Consider the following 20,850-nt stretch of genomic DNA (forward strand, 5'->3'; position numbering starts at 1 on the left):
ATGATGTATGGAAGAGGGACATATGGAAGGGGTGGTTGTTTCTTACGATACTGTTTACGACAGTCGCTGTTTTTAGGAGGCGTAGTGAACCGAAGGGTAATATCCGTAGATCGTGTAATAATGGGTTGCTGGGGTGATCCTGCTTAGATTGCATCATGATTCGTAATGATCGTTTCTGCAATTTTCTGATTGGTTGGAGATAACTACTGTAGGTCCATCCCCATGATTCCAGACAGTATGATAGATGACTGTGGAGAAAGGAGAAATACAAAATACGTAATGTGCGTGTGTCAAAAAAGTCACGTGCTTGAAGCAGTTTATAGCACCCCGATGCCACCTTCGCCCCAACTGCTAATAAATGGTCTTGCCAGTGTAGGTTTCTATCGAAGATTACGCCAAGATATTTAAAACACGGGGTATATTCTAGTAGAGAGTTGTCAATACTAATGTTTACAGAGTTGGCATCCACTTGTTTTCTGCGGGAGTGAAATGTAGTATATATTGTTTTCTTGACATTTACAGTAAGCTTGTTGGCTGTAAACAATTTGAGATGTTTGCCAAATCTACGTTTGCTTTGGACTGTATTTCCTCGATGCTATTGCCTGTAATTATTATAGCAGTGTCGTGTGCATACACCAGCATTTCTCCGAATTTTAAGACACGCGGAAGGTCGGAAACTTATATAGAAAAAAGCATGGGTCCCAAAACAGACCCTTGGGGCATGCCTGCATGAATACGTTGTGGTGACGATGAGACATTATTTATGACAACTATCTGATCACGTTCATTGAAATAACTAGAAAACAAATCGAAAATCCGTTCCCGAAAACCGTAGTGCTTTAGCTTGTACAAAAGGATGGAATGGTTGACCGTATCGAAAGCCTTCTTTAAATCTGGAAAGACGACAGCTACAAGTTTGTTGTCATTTAAAGCGCTGTTTATAATGTGGGCTAAAGACTGCACCGCTGATGAGGTTGAATGGTTTGGCCGAAAACCATGTTGCTGTGGGCAAATTATGTTGAATTTTTGTATAAAGCTACTGATTCGATTCGCAAGGATTTTCTCGAAAAGTACATTAATGGCGCTGAGCACGGATATTGGTCGGTAACTAGAAGGGCCGGAGCGATCACCGTCTTTGTATATTGGGACAACTCGGGCTGTTTTTCGTGACGTTGGGTACGTGGCGGTTTCAAATGAGTGATTGAAGGCGTGGCATAATATGGGACCCAGAATATCAATATTTTCTTTTACCATACGTACTGTAATTTCATCTATACCTGCAACTTTATTACTATCCATGGCTACTAATGCTGAGTGTATCTCGTTAAGTTCAATGTCATTCATATGAAAGGAGTTTGGGAGTGGGCTTGGTAATAAAGAGTTTATATCTGTATTATTTACATTGTTACCTGAAGAAATTCCAACAGTAGTGAAATATGAATGAAAGCAGTTTACAACATTCTGATCAACCACGTCCGGAAACGCTTGTTTGTGTGGCTTGCCTATAACGCTATTCATGATTTCCCACAGTTTTTTTTTAGAGTTACCGGAGCTCTGTGCGGTTAAACGTGTATAGTATTTTTTTTTTTCGTGTACGCATAACTCCCACCGATTTATTGCGTACCTTTTTGTACTGACTCAAGTAATAGCTGCTGTCCTTATGCTGTTTCCATTTATGATACCAAAAGTCCTTCTGCTGCAATACTGCTAGAATCTGCTCCGTCATCCAGGGTGACACAGGCAACTTATATGAGCGAACATATTTTTTAATACTGCTGCTAGTTTTAACGCAAGTCAGGATGTCGATTAGATTGGAGAATTCTATGTCGACGTCATCGTGGTATATGGTACTAGTGTCGATTAACTGGATATTCGATCTCAGCAATGCGTAGTCAATCCTCGTACTCACTTTGGCGTGCGTTAATTTCGGTTTTATGACGTCTTTGACGGTTACATAGGTGGGGAGATGGTCTGAGATGGGTTGGTTGCATACCCCGGCATTAATAGTCGGGGTTATATTAGTTAAAACAGGATCAATGACAGTTGCGGATGTACTTGTTATTCTAGTAGGGACAGTGATCAGATATTGAAAATTAAAGGACTCTAGTAGATACGTGTAGTCACTATGGTTTGTATGACTTGTGTCTATGTTAACGTCACCACTAATTATAACCGGACCTTTGTGTCGTAAGACTAGTGTAAAAAATACAGATTCAAGTTTTTCAAGAAATAAAGCTACAGGTGAATTGGGTAGTCGATACACGACACCTATGATAACAGAGTTGTCCAGTCTGATAAATAAGGCTTCGATATCAGATGTGCTGCAGGAGACATTGGGCAATGCTGATTAGGTGCGACTGTTATGAACAAAAAGGGCTACACCACCACGGCGCGAAAGTGAATCACGTGGATGGGAAATTGTGAGGTAATCAGGAATAACAACATCTTCACCTTTTTTGAGCCAAGTTTCAGATATTGCAATGACATCATAATGTTTTTGGTACTGAAGAAGATAAGCAAGAAGCAAGTTCAAGTTCCTTCTTAAACTGCGTATATTGCTGTGGAATATGTGCAAGCTACTGTTGTCCATCTTCGTGAACGCCATGTCTCTGCCAAGAGGTAGCTGCGGCTAGGAGTTCGTTACTAGTCAATTTTTGAAAGATCATCTTCCCATGTCACATGGACGACTTTCGAATTGTCTTCTTTCCTCGCCAGGATTTCACCATTTGAAACCCAGGCAAATTTCCAGCCTTTTTCTTTTTTCAAATGGATGGTCTTGCCTAGCACGATTTTGTTTTCAGGGCAGAGGTGGTCATTCACAAAGATTGGGTCGTTATCCTCAAAGCCAAACATCTTTGTGTTCAATCGGTTTTTCTTGGCTGCTTTAAAGAATTTGTCCCGCGCACACTGTCAGGTAAACTTCACAATTATGTTTGGAAGCCCTGATCCTTTAACCGGAAGTCTATGCGCGATATCTATGTCGCTAGCAGAGAGATCCAATTTCAGGCACTTGGCAACCTTCTGGACTGTGTCCTTTAAGTTCTCGTTCTCTGTCTCTGGCACTCCTTTTAGTTCAATGTTGTTGCGCCTACTGTATTGCTTCAATTCAACAAGATCCTTTTTTAAGTCCCCCAGGCTTTTCCTTAGCCTCTCGCAGTCTCCTTCATTGTCTTCACTCCGCTTCTTCACCTCAGTGAGCTCCTGGCGTAACTTCCGGATTTCGCTTTTGAACTCGTCGAAGCTCTCACTGTTGAACTCAACGGATTGTTTCATGGTCATTACATCAGTCCTAAGTTCGGCTACGGCCTCGATAAACTTCGCTGTCAGTTCAATGAACAGCTTTGTTAGTTCCTTAATAGAATTTGGTGCCTTTTCAGACATGGATCTGGCAAAATCCTTCAATACATCCATCGTCTGCAGAATCTCCGAATCCGGCTCGAAAAGCGACAAAAAGATGCAAACAAGTAACAAATGGCTAAAATTTCAAACCACGTTCAGAGCAGGCCGGCAGCTAATAGATATAGCATAACAAGGTGTCTGAAAGGCCCACCTGCGATGCGTAAGAACGATGGGTTAGCAGTCGTTGCAGAACGGCCACCAGCCTGCTCTGAAGTAGGTTCCATCGGTTTTGGTGATGTTTTATAGGCGTCGGAAACGCCCCCCGTTGCGTAGATATCCCGTGATCAATCCCGTGGTAGATATGTTGTAGTCGATGATGGCACGGGCTGGGAAGCAAGCGGCAGTGCGCTTGCGTGTAGTCGGTGAGCCTTTTACTCCGCCACAGTTTTGGGCTGTTGCTGGTAGCTATGTCTTGTCAGGAAGGCCTGCGATGCGTAAGAGCGATGGGTTAGCAGTCCTTGCAGAAGGGCCACCAGCCTGCTCTGAAGTCAGAATTGTTTTGAGGAACACGCGAAGTTTATCATGCCTTCGCTATCGCGAAGTGTTCCCTTCTTAGACGATAATGTGTGTACTATTTGTCTAGTACACAAGAAACCTTTAATTGCAATTTCCCGTCATTTTCATACAAGAGTTTCTCATTTATGCCCTGTGGATGACAATTGCTGCTATTTACGTTAACTAGCAAGAAAGCAAGTGGCAGGTGTGTCTGGTTTATTACTGCATCAAGAAATACTTTATTGAGAAAAATGTCTCAGTGATCTGTTGGCACAATCTGTTCTCAACTTGTATTTCAAGTAAAGCGGTAAATAAATATTGTCTTCCGGAAGAACTCTATAATTTCACAATGGGCGTTTCAAGTGCGTTGAGCACCCGGTATACATGGTAAAGCCTGTTTAAAGTACCTGTTTTCTTTGTGAGACGGAGTGCGACTATTCACTGATGTAATGTGAATAGAGGCAAGTTAACTGAAATATCAAGTTTAAAATTGCATGGTGCTTCTGTTAGAGTCAGGATCAATGACATTAAGCACGATAAGACGAATGCCCATGTCACAAGGTTCTTGACTGCAACCGCGGGCTGTAGTAACTCCTTATTCACTGTCTCTGAGCATTTTAAGACAACTGTTCGTGCTTTCTTTCCTATGTTTGCTTGTGATCAGAAAAGTAATTAAAATTTTGACAAAGTACACAGTTAGTGTCGTCTCTGAAGTGATACGCATTGCTGGCGTAGTGCGAACAAATTTGTGAAGTGCATCTAGTCTCGTGGAGCGGCTTGTGCGGTAACTACTTACTTAGTTTGCAAGCACCGTACGTTCTATCTCTCTGGGCAGCAGTAGTATCTGGATACTGTGGTTCAGTAATAATATATAGCGCGAGTCAGCTTCAGTCACAATCTTGCTGGCCTTTGTTCAGTGTATAAATGAAACGTGTGACAGACAGTAATGTCTACGAATAGTTCTAGTAGGCCATCGAAGCAGCAAGCGATCGCTGCTGTGCACACTGCGTGACCTCTTCAATGTAAATGTCACGAAACAAATCTAACGGATATGTGCCAGCCATGTCTTACCAATGCCATTATTAGAGGCTTAGATCCATTGTGGAATTACGCAAAATAAATAGAAATACTTGTGCATACTAAAAGACATGGATTTCCGCTATCAGTAGTGTGGTGCAGCCACATGTGCACAAAGGGCAATGTTACTGGAAACAACATTGCTTGCCGGCCTTTCTTGTCTTTAGAAATAATGTTGTAATAACTTGGATATTGACGAGCATTTGAGACGTATGGCTAACTTTGACGGAAAATAAATACTTTCATTTGTTTATTTTCAGGTCCTCTTTGATATCGGTGCAAATTCCAGACAGCCCGCTCGTATTTACAATTAACATCACTGATAAGCTTGGTAAGATATTTCGGTATAGTTCTAATGGGCAACATTCTTCAAACAATGCGACGACCTAGGATCGCGCATGAGAATACTGTTCAACAAAACTATTTAGCTATACTAAAGGAAATGTATTTGCCATCAAATATTCACTCTAATGGCAAGATTCAGACTTGATGTGATACAAGAAGACCAAAAAAGTATATTTAGTACGTTTTAATAGGAATTTTCAATACATTATGAAGAAGTAAGACGATCACCTGTGACTTATTAGATGAATGTCACCAGAGCAATCACTGCAGAAGCGTAAATGTAGTAGACGCAGATCAGACGAAGTGTTACAAGTTACAGTGTTCATTTATATTGTTTCTGCTTGGAGTTGTTTTATAGAGCATCTGCCAATTGTCCGCTATTAAAGCACGTCAGTCAATCAGTTGCTCAGGCGCATCTCCTTTCTGGTGCACCACCGGGGCTGGAGGAATAATGCGCACTACGTGCTGTTTCATTTAACTTTGATTGGCAACAGCATTAGCATTGGCATATGGCTCAATCTTGTACCAATAAAAGCAAAGCCGTTATTGTGGAGGCGCACACTTTGGCTGTAAAGTGTCAACCAGCAACTGCGAGCTTAGCTTGACTTTTTTCACCTAGGTGATTTATAGGAAAACTGAAGCGCTGAAAAGCATGGTTTTAGACTATCAGAGCAGCTAGAGGTGCTACTGCACTTATAAGACGCTGTACTGTTGCTAACCTTTGCATCGTCGAGTGATAGACTTCGGTGCTGATACCATAAACGATGTCGCTGTAAAAATAAAACGTAATCTGCATATTCGAAAAAGTCACATTGCCGGAAAATGCGCAATTCCAAGAAATGACCCTTTGAAATGGGTGTATTATTTCTTCTAAACGCTTTTTCTATGGGTGTATGGGGGTAAATCATTTACTCGAGAGGAAACCTTTAGAGGGACACTAAAGCGAAAAAATAAATAAGCTTAGACTAATGAACCATTGTTTCAGAACCTTGCAGGCAGTCATTAAAAAAAAATAGTTTGAATATCAGATGAGAAAATGAAGGTGCAAGTATCATAATTTGAATTTCGCGCCGAAGCCCCAGCGCTGGTACGTCAGCGTGACGTCAGGGATACCAAAGTATGTTTTCGCATTTGGGCCGCTTTGGTTCAATAAAGGTTGCCGAAACTTGCCATGTTTAATATTTGGTTCCTTTAGAACGCAATGTAGTCAATTTGAACCGCTATATATAATTAGTAGGCCATAAAAGATGCCATCAAAATCCAAGACGTCACAGCCCCCATATGCGGGCACTTCAGTAGGCGTCGCCACCCGCATTTCGTTCTTGCGCTTTTTCTGGCTTACCAACCGTCTTATGGTTGTAAGAGTGGTCTTTTTGGTGTTGTAGAACGGTCATTTACTGATGCCGAAGACATCATTTTTCACTTTAGTGACCCTTTAAGCAATGAATTTAACATAGTGTGTGGCGTCTCACGGCAGCACGTAGCGGGTGATTTAAACACCTACTGCGCCGACGACACAGCAAACACGACTTCTCCAGAGGAACTCCCAGGCCTTTTCCGCAGTAATGGCGACTTAGTATTTACGCATTATTCATCTGTACACTCAGAGGGAAAGATGTGGCCTGACTCAAAGAAACGGTGATCTGTGTGCCCGTACGACCCATCGCGCAATTAGCGGATGGTGTGTTGCTCTGACAGGCGCGATCCTCAGAATTTGTTCACTATTCGTCTGCGCAAAGTTGTCAAAAATGTCCTGAGACAAAGAGACGAACTATGCATTGCCGCCCTCCCCGTAAGGCATAATCGGCGACAAATACTACGCCTCATAACGCCTTACCATTCGAAGAGTTAAAGTGCAAAAATTGTACGTGCTATATATGTATATATATATATATATATATACGTTGAACAGTTGGGTGGCAGGTGTTGTTGGAAAACTTAATCAGAGGTACAAATTGAAAGTCGTACAGTTCTACGCCCCTACATCTCGGCATGATAACCAGGAAGTCGAAAGCTTCTATGAAGACGTGGAATTTGTGATGGGTAAAGTCACAACAAAATACACCATAGTATTTGGCGACTTCAATGCCAAGGTAGACAAGATTAAGGGTGAAGACAATTCAGTGGGGGAATATGGCATAGGCACTAGGAATAGCAGGGGAGAGCTATTAGTAGACTTTGCAGCACAGAATAATGTCCCGATAATTAATACCTTCTTCCGCAAGCGACGTGGAGGAGCCCGAATGGCGAGACTAGAAATGAAATAGACTTTATACTCTGCGCTAACCCTGGCATCATACAACTTGTGGACGTGCTCGGCAAGGTGCGCTGCAGTGACCATAGGATGGTAAGAACTCGAATTAGCCTAGACTTGAGGAGGGAACGCAAGAAACTGGTACATAAGAAGCCGATCAATGAGTTAGCGGTAAGAGGTAAAATAGAGGAATTCTGGATCAAGCTACAGAACAAGTATTCGGCTTTAACTCAAGAAGAGGACCTTAGCGTTAAAGCAATGAACGACAATCTTATGGGCATCATTCACCAGTGTGCAGTAGAAGTCGATGGTAACTGCGTTAGACAGAATGCAGTAAACTATCGCAGGAGACGAAAGATCTGATCAAGAAACGCAAATATATGAAACCCTCTAACCCTACAGGCCGAATAGAACTGGCAGAACTTTCGAAGTTAATCAACAAGAGTAAGACAGCTCACATAAGGAAGTATAATATGGATAGAATTGAACTTGCTCTCAGAAACGGAGGAAGCTTATAAGCAGTGAAGAAGAAACTAGGCATTGGCAAGAATCAGATGTATGCGTTAGGAGACAAATGCGGCAATATCATTACTAATATGGATGAGATAGTTCAAGTGGCTGAGGAGTTCTATAGAGATTTATACAGTACCAGTGGCACCCACTACGATAATGGAAGAGAGAATAGCCTTGAGGAATTCGAAATCCCACAATTAACGCCGGAAGAAGTAAAGAAAACCTTGGGAGCTATGCAAAGGGGGAAGGCAGCTGGGGAGGATTAGGTAACAGCAGCTTTGTTGAAGGATGGCGGGCAGACTGTTCTAGAAAGACTGGCTACCCAGTATACGCAATGCCTCATGACCTCGAGCGTACCGGAATCTTGGAAGAACGCTAACATAATCCTAATCCATAAGAAATGGAACGCCAAGGACTTGAAAAATTATAGACCGATCAGCTTACTGTCCGTTGCCTACAAAACATTTACTAAGGTAATCGCAAATAGAATGAGGAACACCTTAGACTTCTGCCAATCAAAGGACCAGGCAGGATTCCGTAAAGGCTACTCAATAATAGATCATATTCACAGGTGATCAATCAAGTGATAGGGAAATGTGTGGAATATAACCAACCCTTATATATAGCTTTCATTGATTACGAGAAGGCGTTTGATTCTCTCGAATCCTCAGCAGTCATGGAGGCATTACGGAATCAGGGTGCAGTCGAGCCATATGTAAATATACTGAAAGATATCTATAGCGGCTCCACAGCCACCGTAGTCCTCCATAAAAAACGCAACAAAATCCGAATAAAGAAAGGCGTCTGGCAGGGAGATACGATCTGTCCAATGCTATTTACAGCGTGTTTACAGGAGGTATTCAGAGACCTGGTTTGGGAAGAATTCGGGATAAGAGTTAATGGAGAGTACCTTAGTAACTTGCGATTCGCTGATGATATTCCCTTGCTTAGTAACTCAGGGGACCAATTGCAATGCATGCTCACTAACCTGGAGAGGCAAAGCAGAAGGGTGGGTCTCAAAACTAATCTGCAGAAAACTAAAATAATGCTTAACAGTCTCGGAAGAGAACAGCAGCTTACGACTGGTAGCGTGCCACTGGAAGTGGTAAGGGAATACATCTACTAAGGGCAGGTAGTGACCGCGGATCCCGATCATGAGAGTGAAATAGTCAGAAGAATTAGAATGGGCAGGGGTGCGTTTGGCAGGCACCCCAGCCATTATCCCTCATGAACAGCAGGTTGCCATTATCCCTCCTGAGAAAACTGTATAATAGTGGTGTCTTACCAGTACTCACCTACGGGGCAGAAACCTGGAGACTTACGAAAATGGTTCTACTTAAATTGAGGACGACGCAACGAGCTATGGAAAGAGGAATGATGGGTGTAACGTTAAGGGATAAGAAAAGAGCAGATTGGGTGAGGGAACAAACGCGAGTTAACGACATCTTAGTTGAAATCAAGAAAAAGAAATGGACATGGGCAGGACTTGTAATGAGGAGGGAATGTAACCGATGGTCATTAAGAGGAAGCTTTAGCTCGGGCCCAACTCCGACGCCGCCTATTCAAATACATGTAAAAACGCAAAAACGTCTTTCTGAGATAACCCCTGGACCGATTTTAATGAAATTTGTTGCATTTGAGAGAGAAAGTTAAATTCTAGTGACTGTTGGAAGCGGAATTTTGATTTAGGGCTTGAATTTTGTTAAAAAGATTTTCAAAAATTCAGAAGTTCGAAAAAAATAGAAGCACAATGTTTACAAACTAATAGCTCTGCATCAAAAACAGATATCGCGATTCTGTAAACGGCATCCATTAGACCATTCAAAGCGGACAAATTTGATATGTCATTTTACATGTTGCGTGAATTTGTTACGTTAGTTACGAGGGTTTTGCAAAAGTTGTAATAACACATTGACATATTTTTTGAGGTTCATGTGTAACATACCACTTTTGTCCGCTTTAGATGTGCTATCAGATACAATTCACAGAATTGCGATATCATTTTTTCTTGCTGGGTTACGGAGTTGTAAACTTGATAGTTTCGTTTTCTGAAAATTTGCGATTTTCGCCAATTTTTTATTAAAATATTACAACCTAAATCGAAAATTCGGAACCAACAGTCACTAGATTTTAAGTTTTTATTTTAAATGCAGCAAACCCCGTCAAATTTGGTGCAGTGGTTGCCGAGAAAAACGAATTCTCCTTTTACATGTATTTAGATAGGAGCACCCGAGCTAAAGCTTCCTCTTAAGGGTTACGGATTGGATTCCAAGGGATGGGAAGCGTAGCAAGGGGCGGCAGAAGGTTAGGTGGGCGGATGAGATTAAGAAGTTTGCGGGGGCGACATGGCCACAATTAGTACATGACCGGCAGAGAGCACAGAAACAAGCGTTCTGTCAAGAAGACACTTCGTCGTCTTCCCATGACCGGGGTAGTTGAAGTAGTATGGGAGAGGCCTTTGCATTGCAGTAAGCGCAACCAGGCAGATGATGATTATGATGATGATATGGAACAGGCGTTTATTAGTCACCGGCGTTTGGGCCCGACCCTTAAAGCAGTGCACGGACTCCCAGCACGAGCGGCGTCCCCCGAGCAAGAGCGCTGGCGAGATTGGTCACTATAGCATCCCTCTTCGCTACAATTGCCCCTGGGAACGAAAAGGTAGTTGTCGGGCGACTCCACAACTCGTCACTATAGGTGGGTCATTGTTCGTACTGAGGCGTTCGATGTTAACAATGTCTCGTCTACGACGGTGCATGCCCGAAAATTGTTGAAAGGGTTTAATCCCGTAGTTAATGGGGGATGTGCGCACGACGACACGGTATGGCCCTTCAAACTTGGACAGTAGTATTGATGGGAGCCTAGGTGTAGCGGAAATTACGGAAATCCACACAAGCAATCTAGGAAGAAAGGTGGGGACCGAGGTTATGCCAACGCGAGTGCTCTTCTGGCACTCTTCTGTCATTGGAGGTAATGGACCGTGCGAGAACGTGGCACTATTCTTTCTTTCTTTCTTCATTTTTTTCCTCAGACACAGTTTAAGAGGGTGCGAGGGTAAAGGCGACAGAGCACCTGACAAGGGACCCGGCCCCCTTGCACAATATACATAGACAAAATAGAACAACAAATTTAGACAGAGAGACGTCATAGGTTCAGAGAGTGGGCAATATTAAAAGAGAACTAGTCACTGCTGGAATATGAAGTCATCGCAGCAAATAATTGGTACACGATATTTACATACGGAGCAGAATGTCTGCAACATAAATACAGAGCACAGCAATTAGGTTACCAGTCAGCACGTTCAACACCATCATTCATAGCCATGGCACTCATCACAAACACCAAGACAAAAAAAAAACATGCCCAATTTCTCAGCCGTCTATCAAAACTGCAGTGGCTGAGAAGACTATGGCAAAGGAGAACAAAGCGCACTTTTGAATTGACAGTAATGAAAACATAATGCCTGTCTTCACAAAAAACATTTGTAATGGATGTGCACCTTCATTAAACTCCACCTGCATATCCTTTCTGATTAAGGCAGTCTTTATTTGAAAAGATAATGCTTGCCTTGCGTAGTCTTGCCATGATGTTTCGCCGTGGCATAAAGGCGCGCACATTCAGGTGCGTCCGTCAGGTATGGTAGAATTCTATCGATCATGTGCGACGAGAACCTTCCGTACAGTAAGAAAAAGGGTGAAAAGCTGGTGATACTCTGAGTAGCGGTGTTGCACGCACAAGCTACGAAGGGCAGAATGACGTGGCAATGTGCACTGTCGGAGGCCAAATACATTTCAAGCATGTTGGCGAGCGTACAGTTGAAGCGTTCTGTAAGGTCATTGGTTTGAGCATGGTACACCGTACTTGTGCGGTGAACAACAGGGCAATCATTAAGAATTGCTTCAACTACTTGACACAGGAAGACACGTCCGCGATCACTGAGCAGTTCCTCAAGTAGTTCATGACGCAGGATGAATCGATGACGCACGAAAGCGGTAGCGTCGCGCTCTCTTGCCGCCGGCAGGGCGGCAGTTTCGGCGTATCGAGTGAGGTGGTGAACCGCCACAATGGCCCAGCGCTTTCCGGGCGATCTGAGAGGAAGGGGCCCATATAAATCGATGATGACCTGCCGAAATGGCCGTGTAGGGCAAGGTAGAGGTTGCAGTCGGGCTGGCGATAGAAGGGGCGGAGGTTTCCGGCGTTGACAATAGGGGCAAAAGCGAACGAACTCGTGAACGTAGGTGCACAACCCTCGCCAGTAATAGCGCTGGAGAAACCACTGATAAGTTTCAAAAACTCCCGAGTCCACCTACTGTGGATCGGTGGGGAAAGCTGCGCAGAATTCGGAAGGGAGAGTGAGAGGTGCTACTATTAACCACTGGTGCCAGTCGGGGGTATTATTGCGTCGGTGAAGCAGGTTATCGTAAACGGCGAAATGGTGAGCTGGACGATGCAGCGTATGAGTGAGTGGTGCTGATAAACCAGAAAGCAAGTATATAAAAAAGTAATGCTATGGTCCTTGCACGGTAAGGTAAAGTGGCATAATGAGCTGTACGTATTGTCGTCATGCAAGGGAGATCGCGAGAGGCCATCGGCGACAGCAAGCCGCGGTACAGCACGCGGATCGCGTAGTTCTGCAGGCGAAGTGCCCATCGCGCAAGGTAGCCTGAGGGATCACTCAAGTAACACCGCGAACATAGTGCATGGTGCTCCGGGAATACATCAAATCTAGGGTCATACAAATCAGGCCTGAAATTGGTGAGAGCCCAGATGATGGTGAGGCATTTCTTTTCTGTCACAGCGTAATGGGTCGGAGCTCTCCTGAGCGTACGACTTGCATAAGCCACGAAATATTCGGAAGTCCCCCTTTGCGCTGGGTAAAAACAGCGCCGTGACCAAGGCCGCTGGCGCCTGTGTTCACTTGAGTAGGGTCTGTCGGGTCGCAATGAGGAAACTTGTCGGAGACTTTAGCAAACGGCGGAGCTTTGTGAAGGCCTCGTGGCACCTGGAGGCCCACGAAGTGAGGGGCCCTTTGCTTATAAGTAGCTTCGTCAGGGGCGATGCCATGGCGCGAAATTACGAATGAAGCACCTGAAATAGGAACACAGACCTATAAAACTGCGCAACTCTTTGACGGATGTTTGTTCAGGGAATTCGGCGACAGCCCGAAGTGTCGCTGCACTTGTGAGAATTCCATCCTTGCATAAGACACAGCGTTGAATTGTCAGCTACCGATGAGCAAATCGGCACCACTCGAGCTTTAGTTGTAGCCCTGCATTTGTTAAACACGTTAATACAGACCGGAGCCGTAGAAGATGTCAGATGAAGTCAGGGGTAAAAACAACAACTTCGTCATTATAGCACAAGCACGTGTGCCACTTCAAGCCGCGCAGAACTGTGCACATTTTGCACTCAAGTGTTGCAGCCGCATTACAATGTCCAAAAAACGTTATGTTACATTCGCCTAAACCGTCGGGTCTTCAAAAGCTGTATTCGTTCGATCGGCGTCTCCCAGGGGTACTTGGCAATACCCTTAGCGCAAATCTAGATATGAAAATAATTCTGCTTATTGTAGACTGTCATTCGCGTCGTCGATGCGCGGAAGAGGATAGATGTTCTTGCCCGTGAGCTTGTTGAAGCGGCAGTAGTCCGCAGAAAACCTTACAGAACCATTTTTTCTTCGTAACCAGGACGACAGGGGATTCCTTTGGACTGTTAGAAGTTCCTATCACTTCGCGGTGAAGCATATCGTCGAGTTTTTCGTTGATAAGACGACCTTATGCAGGAGATATACGATACGGACGTTGCACGCAATGGCGGTGTCGGGCTAGCTTAGTTGCGATGTGGAACAGTTGGCGTCCGGCACATGGAACATTGTCCTACATCGAAAGAAAAATAAAGAAGCGGCTGACGGATGAGAGGGCACACTGTGGCATTAAAGTTATCGACAGGGATATGGTGCCACAGAAAGCCTGGCCAACGTTTCGATATGAGGACCTATCTGCGTAAAACGCAGCCTCGTATTCCTCGGCATGATAGCTTGAAGGGGTTAGTAGAGTGACGTCACGTGCGGTTGTCGGTGGTACAAAAGGAGAGACTGCAAATAAAATGAGCTCTATCGATTGACATCTGTAAGCGTGGTTCCTAAGACGAGGGGACAACAACGGGAGAGTGGGAAGGCAGGGAGAAAGGAAAAAAAGAAAAGGCGAAAGAAAAAGAAAGAAAAGAAGGAAAAAAGGTTCCTAATAGGGAAAAAAGAAGAAGAAAAGAAAAAAGAAGTGCATGGGAAAGTGCTGGGGAAGCGAGAGGTTAGGGAGAATTCAGGGGTGTCGTTGGCGGCGTGCCTTTGTGGCTTAGAAGAACCGGTCAGGTGGTCAGTGCACGAGTAAAAAGAAAGAGCAGGAAATATGTAAATCGAAAGAATGGCTTTAGTAGCGTAGCAACAATGCGTCAGGTAATTTCGAAGGAGTTAAGATGGCGACAAGGAGTCTGGGGTGCAATGCATGGAGTAACTGGAAGGCAGCGGCATGGTCTTTCAAGGGACGTAATTCCCAGTAGCTCAACCTGGGCTTCAATACGGTGGTATACATAAATGGCGATACCCTGTGTGACTGAGGCGCCAAAAAAGGTATCCTGGCGTCTGGGACTTTGGAATGTGTTGGTGAAAGTGTTTATATATATATATATATATATATATATATATATATATATATAAATAAAAATAAACACACAAGGAGGGAACCGAGACCCAAATAGGAGGGTGACATGAGTAGAAGTGGGCGCGGGCAGGTGTACATTGCACAGGGGGCGTACAGTTGATATAAACGTAAAAACATGAAAGAGTACATTGACATGAGTAGTAGGCAAGACGAAATTGGAAATATAGGAATAGGTGAGGTTAAGCAATTAAGGTTAGCTGGTAGCACAATCTTTTTTGAGCCTTGGTTAGTGATATGGGAATTTCAGATTTAAGTTACTCCTTTTAAATATTCTAAGTTGCCACGTGCCAAATTAATTCCCGTCGGGTATAGGCATTTAAACTTTTGTATAAAGTATGATTCCCTGTATTTCCTGTCGTGATGTGAACGGAAAATTGTTTCTAGAATATAGAGCCTTGCTTTGTCGAATATATGACCATGTTCATTGAAGTAACTGGTTACTGCCTTAGACAAATTGTGCTTTGTATCTGGGCGGTGACCATTGAGTCTTGTATGAATTTGTTATCCAGTTTCACCTATGTATTGCTTGCTAAAAGTGGCACTGTCTATAGACTACGTTGGTTGATGCGCAGTTACCTTGTGTGAGTAATTCGACGCTGTACTTTTTACTGTAGCAGTAGATTGGATACGTTCGCACCCACACCTGCGGTGACCACAAGGAAGGGTTCCCAACTTCGTCTTTGTCCTTAGTTTGGCATGCACGACAGCAAGTGTAAATCGATGTGCATATCACTTAAAACCAGCAATAGCACTCAGTGTCGATATGTACGGAATGACACTTCATTAGTATCCGTTAACGCTCACAAATATCTCGGCCTTCACAAAACTAATGTTTCATGGAATATGCATACTAATTATATTACTGCTAATGCTAATCGTATGTTAGGATATCGTCGTCGTAACTTTTCTACCGTTCCTACTTCGGTAAAATTGACACTCTACAAAACGCTAGTTCGCTCAAAACTTGAATACGCATCTGCCATTTGGGACAACAATCAAGCATCACTAACCGTAAACCTTGAAGCAATTCAAAATCGAGCAGCTCGCTTTATTTTGTCTAACTATTCCCGCCATTCCAGTGTTACATGTATGAAAAAAACCCTGAATCTGCCAGATCTTTGAGTACGCCGCAAATATGCTCATGTTTGCGTATTTCACAAGATTTATCACTCTAACCAGGTGCTCAAGAATCAACTTATCACTCCACCTACCTACACTTCATCCCGTTCTGACCACAGATACAAAGTCGCCGTCCCATCCTCCCGAACGAACAAGTATCATGATTCTTTTTTACCCCGCACAAGTGTCGACTGAAACCACCTTCCTGCTTCCATCATTCAGATCACAGGTGTATCTTCATTGAAAACCGCGGTCTACCACGCTATCGCTTCACGTTGCCTGCATACCATTGTCTGCCTATTACATTGCTTTGTAATGTACCACTCCTTTCTGTAGTGCCTTATGACCTTGAAAGTATGTATAATAAATAAATAAATAAATAAATAAATAAACATCCTTAAAGTTAGTGTTGCATCTGTAGGCTATTCTGTGCTGGTCGGGAAAAACCTTGTTAAGTATCTGGTTGCTGGTGAGAATTTGGTAATATTTACTGATAATGTTCATGTTTGGGAGCGCGTTTGAGAATTTAGTATTAGGAAAAGATTTTGTTCTTGCGATCCTAGGGCGGGGCTTGAGGACGCCGGTTCAATCAAGTTTGGTTGCATTGGTATAGTCTTATTGAAAGGCCCTATTTGGGTCATTCCTGTTTGATTGGGTTTCTTTAAGGTGATATAATCTATATATGTAATCTTGGTTTTCAACGCAAATACGACGTAGTCATGTGGCTTGGCCTTTAAAGATGTCTTGTCTTCATTGTCTGAGATGGTGGCTCGCGTATCCTAGGTACTGTCGTTTGTCGAAAGGTTTCTTATACAGCGCCGTCTTTAGTGCCCCATTGTCAATGTATATTGTCCAGAAGTTTTATGCGCTCAGTTGAAGATTTTGATAATGTTATCTTGGGTGCAAATCTACAAATGCTACATATTTATCTAGACTGTCTTGACCCTGTTCCCATATTAGGAATATCTCCTCTTTGTATCGTAGGTATGTGTAGGGCTTGTCAATGCAGCGCGATAGGAAATCTGTTTCTAGAATCCTCATCAATATGTTCGCGTAGATTTGTACAAAAGGCGTACCCATGTATTTGTATGTAGTCACTCTCCTCAAATTTTATGTAGTTATGTGTTAGCACTAAATCAAGGAGAGACAAGTCGACTTCAATAGAGTGTTGTACGTTGTCTTTAGACAGCGTCTGTCTTATCGAAGATAAACAATCGGTGATTGGAATGCCGGTGCACAGGGCCGTGACGTCTAGTGTTGCGAAAATTATGCTTTTGGGTAGTGAGCCTTTAGTATTCATGTCCTCCATAATTGTCAGCAGGGTGGGGGGGTATCTTGTACAAATGACGGAAGTGCTTTTGGCAAGTCACCAAGGAAGTGGTTAAGGAATGTAGAGATGGTCTCTGTCATAGTGTTGTTGTTTGATACTATCGGTCGACCTGGGATATTAGCGGTGTGTAGTTCAGTGGATGTACTGTTATGAATTTTTGGAAGGACGTAGAAGCGCCCCACAGTTTTGTTGCTTGGTTTAAGCAATTTGTATTCTAACTGCGTTATCAATTCATCAGCCAAAATTTATTTCAGCCTGTTGGTAATTGTCAGTGTGTAGGATAACGTCGGATTGTTATTTAGCTTACGGTAATGACCTGGGTTGTTTAGTTCTCTGTGAGCCTCGTGCTTGTATTTTTCTACTGTCCAAATAACTATATTTCCACCCTTATCTGCTTCCTTAATACCTAAGTCATTTATTCAAGTGAGGTTTGCAATGATACGACTCTCCGACGCAGTTATGTTTTAAGGTGGCTTAGATGACTTGGATTGGCCTATAATTTCTTTATTGACAGTTTTAAGATATATGTCAAGTTCTATGGCTTGTCCTGGTTCGGCAGTCTAAGTGAATTGGGCTTTAGGTGGTGTCGTCTCGATTCCCGGTGTGTTGTTTGCGAAAAAGTGTCTGATACGCATTCACCGGCAAAATTCTGAAAGGTCCTTGTGAAGCTCGAATTCCTTTTTTGTGTTGTTCGGGGGACAAAAGTTTTGGCCCTTGGAAAGCACCCCTATTTCTTCTTTACCTAATGTTTTTTTGAAATGTTTACAACAATAGACAGGTTTAATTTTGTGGAAGCTTCCGCCATGTCTGTTATTTATAGACTCGAGGCCCCTCTTGTTGGCGTGAGGTGGCTGTTTCCGACGTGAGGTGTTGGCATGAGGTGAGCCAATTTTCTAGATTTTTTGGTCGCAAGGCTCCAAATCTTTCTTCTATTCCGGTATCAGAGATATATGTTCTGAAGTCTGTGGCTATAACTTTCAAGTTCTTCGCAGTGTTCCTTGAGGATAATCAAAAGTGAAAATGTGGCAGTCTTCAATGTTGTTTGCCAGTTTGCACGAAGGTGTGGTGGGAGTCTTCCTAGAGCTGGTGGAGCTTTCAGTGTTAGACCTCTAAGGAATGTGTTGTTTTCTCTGCAGACCGTGTAGGGTTTCAGATGGGAGGTGTAGCTCGAGGGTTTCTGGTAAATTTTCTAGCTGTAGGATTTCGGTGCTTCGTGGCAGAGCAGAGTTATGACTTGCGTTGCCTGTCATTTACTTTTTGCGGGGTGTGTTTCTCTTTGGTAGACTTCTCACCGCATGCCTGGCTTAATTCCAGCTCGGTTTCTGTTTGACCTTGTGCGTGTGGAGGCGGGCGCGTGAGCGTCTGCGTGAATACTTCAGTAATTGCTTTGCCGTTGTATGTTACACTTGTGCCTTACTCTGCCATTGCTGTCGTTATAGGAGTAGTGGGTGGCTGGTGGCTCGTTTCACATTCCGCTGTTTGTGTTCCGAGTCTTCTAGAGGTGATTGTTGGACTTGCGCAGTGGCTTGTTTCAAATTCCGCTGTGTTCCGAGTGTTCCTGAGGTGACTGTCGCAGTTGTTTTGTTCGGGGTGATATGGTCGGCAGAGTTGGTGTGGGTGGTATCAGAGGTAGTTTTAGACAGTGTTTTTCTGTACTTTTCTTTAATGAAGGATTTGATGTGTTGACAAACTAGCTGCATTCCTCTGCGGTTTAAGTTGAAACCGTCTCAAGCTAGGTGTTCGTGCAGTGCTTCGTGTTATTCTGCATGGTGCATAGTGTCAACGTTCTTGTGGAAATGTTCTAAGTTGAAAATTCATAACTTGTGTTTGTTGGTTTCCTGTCTTGTCGTCATGAGAGCGTTAGTTGCGTGGGTTAGTGGGCGGTATTCGTTTTGTAGGCGGGGAGAGACAGTCGTTACGGTTATGTATGCGTTTGGGCGAGCGGCTTGAGTAGTTGTATTACGACGTTCATAGACTCGATCGTTTCCGAGGCGCTTTCTGAATTGGAGTTGTTTGTGTCTAAATTGATAATGAAGTATAACATATAGAATCACAGATTAGTATCACAGATTATCACAGAATGATAGTATCACAGACTGGCCGGAGAATATCTGACGTTTGCGCCCCACTCAGGCATCTTATTTATGGCGCGTGTGGGCCTGGTGGAAAGCGTTCCTTTACGTACCTCTACTGACTGTCTCCAAGGACTGCTACATGGGCAAAGAATTACAAGGGGCACTTACACTGTTCCGTCGTCGTCAGCTGCTAGCGAAATTCATTATCAAAAAGAAGGCTGACAGATGGAATAGCACACTGTGGTATAAAGGTTGTCCCTATCTGTAAACTTTATACTACATCGAAAGAAAAATTTCTTGTAGAAAGCACAAAAGCTGAGACTGTTGGGCCGGTGTAAGGGCAATACAAGAAACGCACACATCACTCGGCGATAGGTCACACGTAGGAACAGCACTGAGTGCACTGGAACTAGCACAATAATTGTCATTGGGCGCCTCCATAACTTGTACGTCTTCGATCGTCTTCTATATTGCAAAGATATTCCCCTTGCAAGAGCCACGCAGGGTAAAGAAATGGGTTGTGGATGAGAATGGTGCTGCAGCCCTGTTTGATGTACCCTGTCGCAAGAGGCAGCAGCAGACCTTTCCGAGTCAGAAAACTGTCTGATGGAGTCGGTATTGCAACAGCGTCTGAGAATCCGCTGCAGGATAAGGGCACGACCGTTGAGGCGTGCAGAGGAATTGGACAACTAGTTTCCTCGAAATGAAAGAAATGTCGGTGAGTGGCAAATCTAAAAGCGGCGACCGTTCTATTTCGGCCCATGCGCAATAAATAGCGGCATTGTGGCGCGCGAGAAAATCCCAGCCGAAGATAACGTACCTTAAGAGAGCACGATAAAAACATAATGAATTCTATGGCGTATAGAACGTCGGCAGTGACAACACGAGCAGTGAAAGCCGCCAAGCGGTGAATATGTTGGGCACTAGCTGTGCGGAGGGACAGTCCAGAAAAGGGCGTCGGGACATTCCGAAGTTAGCGGCAAGACTGCGCCGTCCCGTGTACGATGACGCGACCCCTATGCACACCTTTAGTCAACAAGAACCGTGGAGCTGCAGTGGCGTAAAATGCGTTCTCGTCTCGCACCCCGAAGGCCCTGGTTGGATTAGCACCCAGACCGAGATTTACCGCGTTTTCTCTTAAAATCCATTAATTTACTTAGTTTACAGGAACTGAGAAATCTGACCTGAATCCCAGCATTCTGTGACGTGTGTTTGCTCTTCATCGCCGTCTGCCTTTTCTGGTACCATATTTCGGTCACGCCGACTACGCCAACGCGTTTTCCTGTAATGGGGATCTAACGTTTCACATTAAAATCGAAGGAACCTGCCGGTGAGAGCGTCCACAACATAGCTCAAAAGCATATCAATCATCCACTACAATTTAAAGGCATACCGCATTTTCGGCCACCTCCAATTACATATATACAAAACGTTAACTGCTTATTCTATTATCGATACCTAATCTGTCATATACACTTATTTAAACATACTCTTCTAACCATTGCATAGGTTGTAGCTCGAATGAAG

Source organism: Dermacentor andersoni, chromosome 8, assembly GCF_023375885.2.
Source record: "Dermacentor andersoni chromosome 8, qqDerAnde1_hic_scaffold, whole genome shotgun sequence".
Lineage (NCBI taxonomy): Eukaryota > Metazoa > Arthropoda > Arachnida > Ixodida > Ixodidae > Dermacentor > Dermacentor andersoni.